Below are 13,690 nucleotides of genomic sequence, written 5' to 3' on the forward strand. Positions count from 1 at the left end.
TTAGTGGTTAATGTGTCTTCACACTTTACAACAACATACACAATTTAATAATCAGGGAAACATCTAGTTAATATAATGATTAATTTATGAAAGAGAAAAGAGGTATTTTAGAGAAACAGGCAGAATTTGACAGGAGGGAACATATAACGTCATACTATTATACAAACAAGATTCAGAGTAAGGATACAAGCGAAATTGCAGAGGCTAATTGGTGTCATTTCTTTGTTTTACCAGCCATCCCTCCATGTCCACTTTCTTACAAAATCCAAGTTAGACTGAGTGCTTTATAGCACCCTGAAATTCAAAGATAGTTTTTATGTATCTGCATTATAGTAAAAGCCATCGTAGCAGGAACTGTTTCTGTCATTTTTTTTCTTGTATCCCGAGTGCCTAGACAAGTGCCTTAAAACCAAAGAGAAGCTCAGTAAATATTTGTTCATTGATAAAAGAATCTCAGTCAAAAATACACAACTTTATTATTTTCAGTTTGCCATCTGCTTATTTAATCTGTGCTTCTTACCTCTCGAGAGGGAGTTTGGAAAGAAGTAAGAGACATGATAGGATATGCTAATCATTTCTCTCTCTGTGTTTAGAGGTATGTTCTGAATCAAATTTGAATCTCACAATCCTTTGCTAGTGTTACTGAGTCCAAGCTTGTACTGCTTACCACATAACAGGCCAATAAATCGAGAGATGAGCTGTTGGGGCAAGGAATAATGACTTTATTTAGAAGGCCAGCAGACCAAGAAGATGGTGGACTAGTGTTCCAAAGAACCATCTTGCCCAGGTTTGGGTGTTAGATTCTTTTATAGAACAAAGAGTGGGAGGTGAGAATGTAAAGTAAAAATGCAATAAGTTGTTTCAAATATTTTCTGGTTCTGGCCAGAGTCTGGAAGGGATGTGTTAATTTCTTCTTTTCTTCAGCCATTCACACGTGGGCCTGGTCAGGATGTTTCCTTGAGCTTAAACAAAGTAGTTTTAGCTTAACACTCAGGCATGGGAGGCAGGGTTCCTGGAGATGGGTCATTGTGTATTCCCTAAGCTATAGGCAACATCCCTTTATTGATTAACTAGTAGTAAAAGCAATAGAACACAAAGGTTAAAGTAAAATAAACAGATCCACTATGGAGTCAGATTTGTCCTTCTCTATTATGCCAGGAGTGTTGCTTGTCCTGTCCCCAACATGAACACAAAATTCCACTGATAACTATGGTGATGGTGCATGTTTGGATGTGACTTCCAGATTAAGTACAATCTCATCCATGTAGTACATTTTCATGTTGGGAGGATTGTTCCTCTTTTCCTGGGATTTCTAGAATCAGTTCCAATAAGTGGTTGCCAAACACTAAATAGATGGAATATTTTATGTGTTTCCCTATTTTTAAAGTTTTTTATTAGAGCTAATAACCTTTTCAAAACTGAATATCAAAGAGCACTTCATCTGTGGGAGAGGAATTTTTCACATGCTTTCATACACTCTAAAAATATAAACTTAAGCTTTGGTGTAATAATGATGTGTACTGTATCACTTTGTGTATTACTATTCTGGGATATATGCACATTTGCCTGAGGGTGTATATAAGATGATTAGTATAAAATCATAAGCAAACTGGGCAGGTGATACCAAAGCATACATGAAAAAACATTTAACGGAATGTTTTGCACTTGGCATTCTACTTTGAACACTCTATTTAGGTAACAACCACACCTAAAGAGATTTTACTGGAAAGTGATTTTACTGGAAAGTGATTTTACTGGCCGCAAATTCCTAAAGTAATTGTGTGGGCTGCTTAGAGCAGCCACTGGTCCCCTTCCTGATTACACTGTTGATGAGAAGTCTCAGGTACTTTGCTCTCTCCTACAAGCCATTTCCTTTTAAATCCCCATCAGTTCAGAGAAATTCATATGATTTGATCCACTTTTGAATATGAATAAACTCTTTATAATCTTTAGTGAGATTCATATTAAGTCAAAAATCTCTATAAGGATTTTTTTTTCTTTTTCTCATACAAGATCTTTTTGTCTTACAAGAGTTTTAACCCTTAAAACTCACTCTCTCACTGAATTCTTGACTCTGGTGTAATCATCACAAATATTTTTTGAGCATTTGAAAAGTGTGAGCAAAATTTAAAATGTCTTATTTATAATGTGCCTTAGATGCCACTGGAAAGCTTTAATTATGAAAGCTAATAATTTTCTATATTAGGAAACAAAAATGTATGTGTATGGGTAAGTGAAATTTTTAATTGTGAAAACATTTTCATTTGTTGCTGTGTGAGGACTACTTTCAACTCTGTTTAAGTGAAAACTTATATGTCTTAGAACTTTCAGATCTAAATAGTTAAATAATTGTGCTCATGGTTACCAGGCCAAGAAGGAACTAGTTACTTCTGATAATTTTGAAGATTGAAAATGATGTGTTATAATCTATTGTCAAGAATGGAATGATTGACATTTGTTTGTTGATACTGTCATTATCAGAACATTATTTGAAAGAGCAGTGATTGTGCCTAAAGCTAAGTGTCCACATACAAACTTTAAACCCAACTGGTCTGCAACGGGAAACTTAATCTTCACCCTCAGATGAGACCACAAGGTAAAACAAAACCATATAATGCTTCCAATCCTTTTCTCTAGTTTGATACTCAGGAACTAGGAATTCTAAGATCTTTATTGGGCTCAGAACACAGAGCTGTTTGAACATATTGGTAAAGTCACCACTGTAGAGTCTCAATAAGGAGCTAGAATATTTTATTTTAAAATTTATTTTAAAGGGTACATGAGAACAAAATTAAGAGAAACCTGTCAAATGCTAAAATTATTAAATCAATCTCTTTCAGGTGGGGTTTTCTTTCATATTATCTATCATTAAACACTTTATATGCATATTCTCACTTAATGATTTGAACAGTAATAACTATAATAGTTATACATACAGCATTTCACATAGCATTTTCACTGTAATATTCAATGTAATAAAAATATATTAAGATGTAGGGGAAAAAGGATTAAAAATTCCCAAATTTCAAGGCTTTAACAACTTAACCTCAGAGATATATGTGTAAATATACAAATATAATACAACTTGGTAAATGTCATGATAGTGCCATGAGAGCATAGATGTAGACAGAACTTAATTATTTCTGGAGAATGTTATTTATTTTATGTGATCATAATATGACAGATATTCCCCAAACTTTATTCAGGGGCTTTTCTACATAATATCCTCTTTTTCTTTCATGACTTTAAATGTTGTCTAGACACTAATTCCATCATATCAGCACTAAAACATGGTTAAGTCTCTCTCTTCTTAAAACCCAGACACATACACACACAAGTAACTTAAACCCAAGCTCTTGTTCAGCTACTTTGGCATTTCTCTCATGCCCACTTCTTCTTATTATTATTGATAACCATACTTTCTCCATTTTTCACATCACTCATTCATTCATCAAACCACTCACCATGACTTTTGCTGCCCAACATCTAAGGAAGTTAAAGCCCTCACAAGAAAACAAAACAAACAAATAAAAACAACAACAACAAAAAAGGAACTTTGAAAGGATAAACAAATTGTCCAAAGTCAAATCAGTAGTAGAAGATAAGTGGGGTCTCTGGATTCCAAAGTAGCCTCAGAAATTACTTTATGTATTAAATCAAAAAATTCATATTTTAATGCCAATCTATTGAAGTTAAATAAATGGAAAATCATTTGCTTGTTTTCAACACATAGCTGTTTGTTTCTGCTCACCGACATACAAACTCATACATGTAGAAACTTCATATGTTTTTAAATTTTAAAAATATTGATAACATAAAATGTATCAGGGACCTTCAAGATGGTGATGGAGTAAGACATGGAGATCACCTTCTTCCCCACAAATACATCAGAAATACATCTACATGTGGAACAACTCCTACAGAACACCTACTGAAAGCTGGCAGAAGACCTCAGACTTCCCAAAATGTAAGAAAATCCCCACGTACCTGGGTAAGGCAAAAGAAAAAAGAAAACACAGAAGCAAGAGAATAGGGATGGGACCTGCACCTCTGGGAGGGAGCTGTGAAGGAGGAAAAGTTTCCAAACACTAGGAAGCCCCTTCATGGTTGGAGATGGGGAGTGGGAGAGGGGGAAGCTTCAGAGCCATGGAGGAAAGCGCAGCAACAGGGGTGTGGAGGGCAAAACGGAGAGATTTCCGCACAGAGAATCGGTGCTGACCAGCACTCACCAGCCCGAGAGGCTTGTCTGCTCACCCGCTGGGACGGGCGGGGGCTGGGAGCTGATGCTCGGGTTTCGGAGGTCAGACCCCAGGGAAAGGACTGGGGTTGGCTGCATGAACACAGCTTGAAAGGGGCTAGAGGGGCACAGCTAGCTGGGAGGGAGTCCAGGAAAACATCTCGACCTGCCTAAGAGGCAAGAAACCACTGTTTCAGGGTGTGCAAGGAGAGGGTATTCAGAGCACCACTTAAACAAGCTCCAGAGAAGTGTGTGAGCCGCGGCTGGCAGTGTGGACACCAGAGACGGGAATGAAATGCTAAAGCTGCTGCTGCAGCCACCAAGAATCCTGTGTACAAGCACAGGTCACTATCCACATCCCCCAAGGAGCCTGTGCAGCCTGCAATGCCAGGGTCCTGTGATACAGGGACAAGTTTCCCAGGAGAACACAAGGTGTGCCTCAGGCTGTTGCAACATCAAGCTGGCCTCTGCTGCTGAGGGCTTGCCCCACATTCCAATTATAACTACTGTACACACCCCTCCCTGGGCAGGAGTGTGCAAGAGACTCCTAATCAGCCACTGCTTTAACCCCATTCTGTCTGGGTGAGAACATATGCCTAAGGGTGAATACACAAAGAGGTGGGGCCAAAACCAAAGCTGATCCCAGGAGGTGAGTGAACAAAGAAGAGAAAGGGGAATTTCTCTGTGCAGCCTAAGGAGAAGTGGATTAAATCCACACAATCAACTTGATGTACCCTGCATCTATGGAATACCGGAATAGACAACAAATCATCCCAAAATTGAGGTGGTGGACATTGGCAGCAACTGTAGACTTGGGGTTTGCTGTTTGTGACTGATTTGTTTCTGATTTTTATGTTTATCTTAGTTTAGTGTTTAGTGTTTGTTATCAATGGTGGATTTGTTAATTGGATTGGTTGCATTCTTCTTTTTTAATTATTTAAACAATTTTTTTTTATTTTAAAAATTATTTTTTTAACTTATTATTTTTTCTTTCTTTTTTTCTGCCTTTTCTTATGAGCTGTGTGGCTGACAGGGTCTTGCTGCTCTGGCCTGGTGTCAGGCCTGAGCTTCTGAGGTGGGAGAGCTGAATTCAGGACTTTGGACCACCATAAACCTCCCAGCCCCACGTAATATCAATTAACAAGAGTTCTCCCAGAGATCTCCATCTCAACACTAAGACCCAGCTCCACTCAACAACCAGCAAGCTACAGTGCTGGACACCCTATGCCAAACAACTAGCAAGACAGGAACACAGGCCCACCCATTAGCAGAGAGGCTGCCTAAAATCATAATAAGTTCACAGACATCCCTAAAGACACCATCAGATGCAGCCCTGCCCAGCAGAAAGAAAAGACACAGCACCACCCACCAGAACACTGGCACCAGTCCCCTCCTCCAGGAAGTCTACACAAGCCACTGAACCAACCTTACCCACTGGGGGCAGATACCAAAAAGAAAAAGGAAACTCTGAACTGCAGCCTGCAAAGAGGAGACCCCAAACACAGTAACTTAAGCAAAATGAGAAGACAGAGGAACACACAGCAGATGAAGGAATAAGGTCAGACAAAACAAATGAGGAGGAAATAATCAGTCTACCTGAAAAATAATTCAGAGTAATGATAATAAAGATGATCCAAAATCTTGGAAATAGAATGGAGAAAACACAAGAAATGTTTAACAAGGACCTAGAAGAACTAAAGAGCAAACAAACAATGATGAACAACACAATAAATGAAATTAAAAATTCTCTAGAAGGAATCAACAGTAGAGTAACTGAAGCAGAAGAACAGATAAATGACCGGGAAGATAAAATAGCAGAAATAACTATCACAGAGCAGAATAAAGAAAAAAGAATGTAGAGAATGAGGACAGTCTCACAGACCTCTGAAACAGCATTAAACACACCAACATTAAAATTATAGCGGTCCCAGAAAAATAAGAGAAAAGGAAAATGTCTGAGAAAATATTTGAAGAGATTATATTTGAAAAATTCCCTACCATGGGAAAGGAAATAGTCAATCAAGTCCAGGAAGTTCAGAGCTCCATACAGGATAAATCCAAGGAAAAACATGCCAAGACACATATTAATCAAACTATTAAAAATTAAATACAAAGAAAAAATATTAAAATCAGCAAGGGGAAAACAACAAATAATATACAAGGGAAACCCCATAAGGTTAACAGCTGATCTTTCAGCAGAAACTCTGCAAGGCAGAAGGGAGTGGCAAGACATATTTAAAGTGATGAAATGGAAGAACCTACAACCCAGACTACACTACATAGCAAGGATATCATTCAGATTCGACAGAGAAATTAAATCTTTACTGACAAGCAAAAGTTAAGAGAATTCAGCACCTCCAAACCAGCTTTACAACTAATGCTAAACAAACTTCTCTAGGCAGGAAACACAAGAGAAGAAAAGACCTACAATAACAAACCCAAAACAATTAAGAAAATGGTAATAGGAACATACATATTGATAATTATCTTAAATGTAAATGGATTAAATGCTCCAACCAAAAGACATGGACTGGTTGAATGGATATAAAAACAAGATCCGTATATATGCTGTCTACAAGAGACCACTTCAGACCTAGGGACAAATAAAGATTGAAAGTGAGGGATGGAAAAAGATTCCATGCAAATGGAAATCAAAAGAAAGCTGGAGTAGCAATTCTCATATCAGACAAATAGACTTTAAAATAAAGACTATTAAAAGAGACAAGGAAGGACACTATGTAATAATAAAGGGATCAATCCAAGAAGAAGATATAACCATTGTAAATATCTTTGCACCCAACATAGGAGCACCTTAATACATAAGGCAAATGTTAACAGCCATAAAGGGGGAAATCCACAGTAACACAATCATAGTAGGGGACTCTAAAACCCTACTTTCACCAATGGACAGATCATCCAAAATGAAAATAAATAAGGAAACACAAGCTTTAAATGATACATTAAACAAGATATACTTAATTGATATTTACAGTACATTCCATCCCAAAATAACAGAATATACTTTCTTCTCAAGTACTCATGGAACATTCTCCAGGATGGATCATATCTGGGGTCACAAATCAAGCCTTGGTAAATCTAAGAAAATTGAAATTTTATCAACTATCTTTTCCGACCACAATGCTATGAGACTAGATATCAATTACAGGAAAAAAAATCTGTAAAAAATACAAACACATGGAGGTGAAACAATACACTACTTAATAAACAAGAGATCACTGAAGAAATCAGAGGAAATCAAAAAATACGTAGAAACAAATGAAAATGAATACAAAAAGACCCAAAACCTATGGGATGCAGCAAAAGCAGTTCTAAGAGGGAAGTTTGTAGAAAAATAACCCTACCTCAAGAAACAAGAAACACCTGAAATAAACAACCCAACCATACATGTAAAGCAATTAGAGACAGAAGAACAAAAAAACACAAAGTTAGTGGAAGGAAAGAAATCATAAAGATCAGATCAGAAATAAATGAAAAAGTAATGAAGGAAACAATAGCAAAGATCAATAAAACTAAAAGCTGGTTCTTTGAGAAGATAAACAAAATTGATAAACCATTAGTGAGAGTCATCAAGAAGAAAAGGGTGAAGACTCAAATCAATAGAAGTAGAAATGAAAAAGAAGTAACAACTGACACTTCAGAAATAGAAAGGAACATGAGAGATTACTACGAGCAACTATGTGTGAATAAAATGGACAACGTTGAAGAAGTGGACATATTCTTAGAAAAGAACAACCTTCCAAGACTAAAACAGGATGAAATAGAAAATATAAACGACCAATCACAAGCACTGAAACTGAAACTGTGATTAAAATTCTTCCAACAAACAAAGCCCAGGACCAACTGGATTCACAGGCAAATTCTATCAAACATTTAGAGAAGAGCTAACATCTATCCTTCTCAAACTCTTCCAAAATATAGCAGAGGGAGGAACACTCCCAAACTCATTCTACGAGGCCACCATCATTCTGATAGCAAAAGCAGACAAAGATGTCACTAAGAAAGAAAACTACAGGTCAATATAATTGAGGAACATAGATGCAAAAATCCTCAAAAAAAATACTAGCTAACAGAATCCAGCAGCCCAATAATAGGTCATACACCATGATCAAGTGGGGTTTATCCATTGAATAAAATCCTTGAATGCAAGGATTCTTCAATATACACAAATCAATCAATGTGATATGCCTTATTAACAAATTGAAGGAGAAAAACCATATGATCATCTCAACAGAGGCAGAAAAAGCTTTTGACAAAATTCAACAGCCATTTATGACAAAAACCCTCCAAAAGCAGTCATAGAGGGAACCTACCTCAACATAATAAAGGCCACATATGACAAACCCACAGCCAACATTATTCTGAATGGTGAAAACAGAAATCATTTCCTCTAAGATCAGGAAAAAGACAAGGTTGCCCACTCTCACCACTATTATTCAACATTGTTTTGCAAGTTTTAGCCACAGGAATCAGAGAAGAAAAAAGAAATAAAAGGAATCCAAATCAGAAAAGAAGTAAAACTGTCACTGTTTGCAGATGACCTGATGTTATACATAGAGAATCCTAAAGATGCTACCAGAAAGCAACTAGAGCTAATCAATGAATTTGGTAAAGTAGCAGGATACAAAATTAATGCACAGAAATCTCTTGCATTCCTATACACTAATGGTGAAAATCTGAAAGAGAAATTATGGAAACACTCCCATTTAACAGTGCAACACAAAGAATAAAATACCTAAGAATAAACCCACCTAATGAGAGAAAAGGCTGTATGCAGAAAGCTATAAGACACTGATGAAAGAAATTAAAGATGATATAATAAGATGGAGATACATAACATGTTCTTGGATTGGAAGAATCAGTATTGTGAAAATGACTATACTACCCAAAGCAATCTACAGATACAATGCAATCCCTATCAAACTACCAATGGCATTTTTCACAGAAGTAGAACAAAAAATTTCACAATTTGTATGGAAACACAAAAGACCCCAAATAACAAATGCAATCTTGAGAAAGAAAAACAGAGTTGGAGGAATCAGACTCCCTGACTTCAGACTATACTACAAAGCTACAATAATCAAGACAGTATGGTGCCAGCACCAAAATAGAAATATAGATCAATGAAACAGGATAGGAAGCCCAGAGATAAACCCACGCACATATGGTCATCTTATCTTTGACAAAGGAGGCAAGAATATACAGTGGAGAAAAGACAGCCTCTTCAAATGTGGTGCTCGGAAAACTGGACAGCTACATGTAAAAGAATGAAATTATAATACTTCCTAAACCGGTATACAAAAATAAACTAAAAATGGATTAAAGACCTAAATGTAAGGCCAGACACTGTAAAACTCTTAGAGGAATACATAGACAGCACCCTCTAAGATATAAACCACATCAAGATCCTTTGACCCACCTCCTAGAGAAATGGAATTAAAAACAAAAATAAACAAATAGGAACTAATGAAACTTAACTGCTTTTGCACAGCAAAGGAAGCCATAAAAAGGATGAAAAGACAACCCTCAGAATGGGAGAACATATTTGCAAATGAAACAACTGACAAAGGATTAATGTCCAAAATATACAAGGAACTCATGCAGCTCAATATCAAAGAAACAACCCAATCCAAAAATGGGCAGAAGACCTAAATAGACATTTCTCCAAAGAAGATATACAGATTGCTAACAATCACATGAAAGGATCACTAATAATTAGAGAAATGCAAATCAAAACTACAATGAGGGGGCTTCCCTGGTGGCACAGTGGTTGAGAGTCCGCCTGCTGATGCAGGGGACACGGGTTCGTGCCCCAGTCCAGGAAGATCCCATATGCTGTGGAGTGTCTGGGCCCATGAGCCATGGCCACTGAGACTGTGCGTCTGGAGCCTGTGCTCCTCAGCAGGAGAGGCCACAACAGTGAGAGGCCCACGTACAGAAAAAAAAAAAAAAAAAAAAAACTACAATGAGGTCTCACCTCACACAGGTCAGAATGGCCATCCTCAAAAATCTAGAAACAGTAAATGCTGGAGAGTGTGTGGAGAAAAAGGAACCCTCTTGCACTCTTGTTGGGAATGTAAATTGATACAGCCACTATGCAGAACGGTATGGAGATTTCTTAAAAAACTAAATAAGGAACTACCATATGATCCAGCAATCCCACACTGGGACATATACCCTGAGAAAACCATAATTCAAGAAGAGACATGTACCACAATGTTCATTGCAGCACTATTTACAAGAGCCAGGACATGGAAGCAACCTAAGTGTCCATCAACAGATGAATGGATAAAGAAGATGTGGCCCATATATACAGTGGAATATTACTCTGCCATAAAAAGAAACAAAATTGAGTTATTTGTATTGAGGTGGATGGACCTAGAGTCTGTCATATGGAGTGAAGTAAGTCAGAAAGAGAAAAACAAATACCATATGCTAACACATATATATGGAATCTAATATATATATATATATATATATATATATATATACACACACATATATTTCTGACGAACCTAGGGGTAGGATATGAATAAAGGTGGAGACATAGAGGAGAATGGATTTTAGGACTCGGAGATGGAGAAGGGTAAGATGGGACAAAGTAAGAGAGTGGCATGGACATATATACACTACCAAATGTAAAATAGATAGCTAGTGGGAAGCAGCTGTATCACACAGGGAGATCAGCTCATGCTTTTTGACAACCTAGAAGGCTGGGATAGGGAGGGTGGTAGTGAGACGCAAGAGGGAGGGCATATGGGGATATATGTATATGTATAGCTGATTCACTTTGTTATACAGCAGAAACTAACACAACATTGCAAAGCCATTATACTCCAATAAAGTTGTTAAAAAAATAAAATTAAAAAAAGTAAAACATGTCAGTAATCCTGTATAAAACTGTCCATTACTTTATATTACCCTTAAATGCAGGTCCACATTGCTTGTAGTGATGTCATGACTATGTTTCTCATGGCTCTGCCTGCTCTCTGATCTCATCTCAGGCCACAAGAAGAAGAGATGGAATACAAGGTGAGTTCTACGGTATGTGGAGCCTGAACTGACTCCGTGTGGCAGCCACTCCTGAGCCTCTGTGGTCACACAAAGAGCCACTGAGGAAGCAAACTTATACAACAAGTGGTAGAAAGGATGAAGTAACTCAGATACTAGGATTTCAAGGAACTCTGTGTATCCAGTATTCTGTTTTGATATGTCAATGAACTTGTAATAGAAGATTTCCGGGTTCATTGAATATGGTTCAAGAATAGTGCTGACAGCCATGAGACTGCACTTAACACTTCTAATGGGAGGTCAAGTTCTAACATAGTAAACATTCAATAAACATTTTTTTTGAAAATGAATAAACAAATTAATTAGTAAAACTTAATTGACTGAAAGCCTTTGAAATAAGTTCAGTTAATTTGGGTGATCACAAAAAGTAGGGTTATTGGGAGTTATTTAAGTTGTATTATATGTGTTTCACTGGTCGAAACCCAGTTTTGGATTCTATTTATTATTTTTTAATAGCTTGGAAAGAATTATTATGCATTGCTTTGGGATTTACCATTAAGTAAAGAATGCTGATGAGACAACTCTAAAAATTACAATAAATTATCTAAATTATAAGAGGTACTTTACAAAATAATCTATTCAGGTAAATAATATACGCTTTAGTTTAGTTTTTTTTTTTTCTTTAATATCCATAATAGAAGCTTCTTTTGAAAGCACAGAGTTATTTAAAGTTAGGTGTATTCAGCTTGGGTTTCTTCTGTGACCTTTCCTTGATATCACATCCTTAGTTTGGAATGAGGTTTTAAATAGGATTTGGAAAGAGGGATATTATCAAGTATGCAGAGACACCATCAGTGCAATCGTCCCACAGGTAAGATTGACAGCTGAAAAGAAGGGTGAATAAATGACAATTTTTCATTTGAACCTGTCTACTTTTCTCAAACTATTTCATTGAGAGTAAGATAAAAAATGTTAAGACATTTCTATTTAAGAAGACACATTTTCTGTGATGTGTGTTCATTACTAAATTATTGTCAAATCCAGTAACAAAAATAGATGGTACTGCTGGGTAAATGCATATGAAACTTGTTTGTAAAGGCAAGAAAAGAGATAGAAAAGGATAAAAAGGGTCCCTAGAAAAGATGTATTTAAAAGTTAGAGCAATTAATTTGGTAATGGCAGTTTGAATGAGATTTTGGGGTGTCTCTTTGTTTTTTGTTTACCTTAGCCTAGCTTATCTACATGGTATATTAGAATACCTTTAGATTTACCTTTTATAGAAAATTATAATTTCTTAATTACTATAGAAATATATGCTAACTTTTATACGTTTTAAATAAATCTATTTTAAAATCTCATGTAGTTAAAATTAACTGTCTGATTATATTTTATCATCTTAATCAGCATTACTAAATTCTGCTAATATTTTAAAATATCCATTCATTAAAAGTTCATATTTTACTTATTATGATTCAGATTAGAAAAATAGTTATAGTGAGATAATGTAGGAACTGGATATTTGCTCCACAGCACAGTTTATAGGGTACTCTTCTCATATACTTACCTTCTTATTCCAAAACAACCTTGTGAACTTGGGCATTGTTTTGCAAAAGAGAAAACTGAATGTCATGATAAGTAAGAAGAAAAGGAACTAGACATAGAATTGAGATCTTCTGGCTTTGGAGGTCATGGATTTTCAACTATAGGAAGTTGCAAAGGATCCTTAATATACATGTCCTTGATGGTCAATAAATGAAAGTTTAGTTTATAGTTCTGCCACAAATTAACCGCACACCCTTAAAGAGGATACAGTAATTAACCTCCTTAAACAGTGGATTCTTCACTTGTAAAATAATAAGATTAATTTGAATATCCTGCCATCTCCAAAATGATTCCATGTGCTTGGGACCCTACCATCCTCATGTACCACTATTTGGTGTGAGGGCATTAAACAGAGCAGGACATTTCCCTACTTAAGTTTGGAAGCAAGTCAGTCAAGTAGGTTAAATGAAGAACAAAATATCATCTTTATTATTTGTGAAGCTTATATTGGAGAATGTGGTTTATATTTGTGGGAAAATAGACCCAAATGAACACTCCAAGATATGATAGATTTATCTACCAGTAGCCACACTGAATTGAACCAGCCTTCCCCATTTTCAGAAGCAGAATCTGTCCCTATATTATTTATGTCATTGAGGAACAATGCAAAATATTTCTTCTCTTCTCAAGGGCCAGTTTCCAAGGGAAAAGAAAATGGAATAAGGGGTAAAGCCCTAGATGATTGGAGATTCAGTTTCTTTTACTCAGAAATTGGATAACTCCCTCCACCTCTGATGGGGAGAAGTGAATTGTAAGAGTAAAGCCAGAGATCCTACGTTAATTTATGTTCTTCCTCTTGAAATATCAAGAGTAAAGAAGTGT

This window comes from Globicephala melas, chromosome 18 (genome assembly GCF_963455315.2).
Source record: "Globicephala melas chromosome 18, mGloMel1.2, whole genome shotgun sequence".
NCBI classification, from domain to species: domain Eukaryota; kingdom Metazoa; phylum Chordata; class Mammalia; order Artiodactyla; family Delphinidae; genus Globicephala; species Globicephala melas.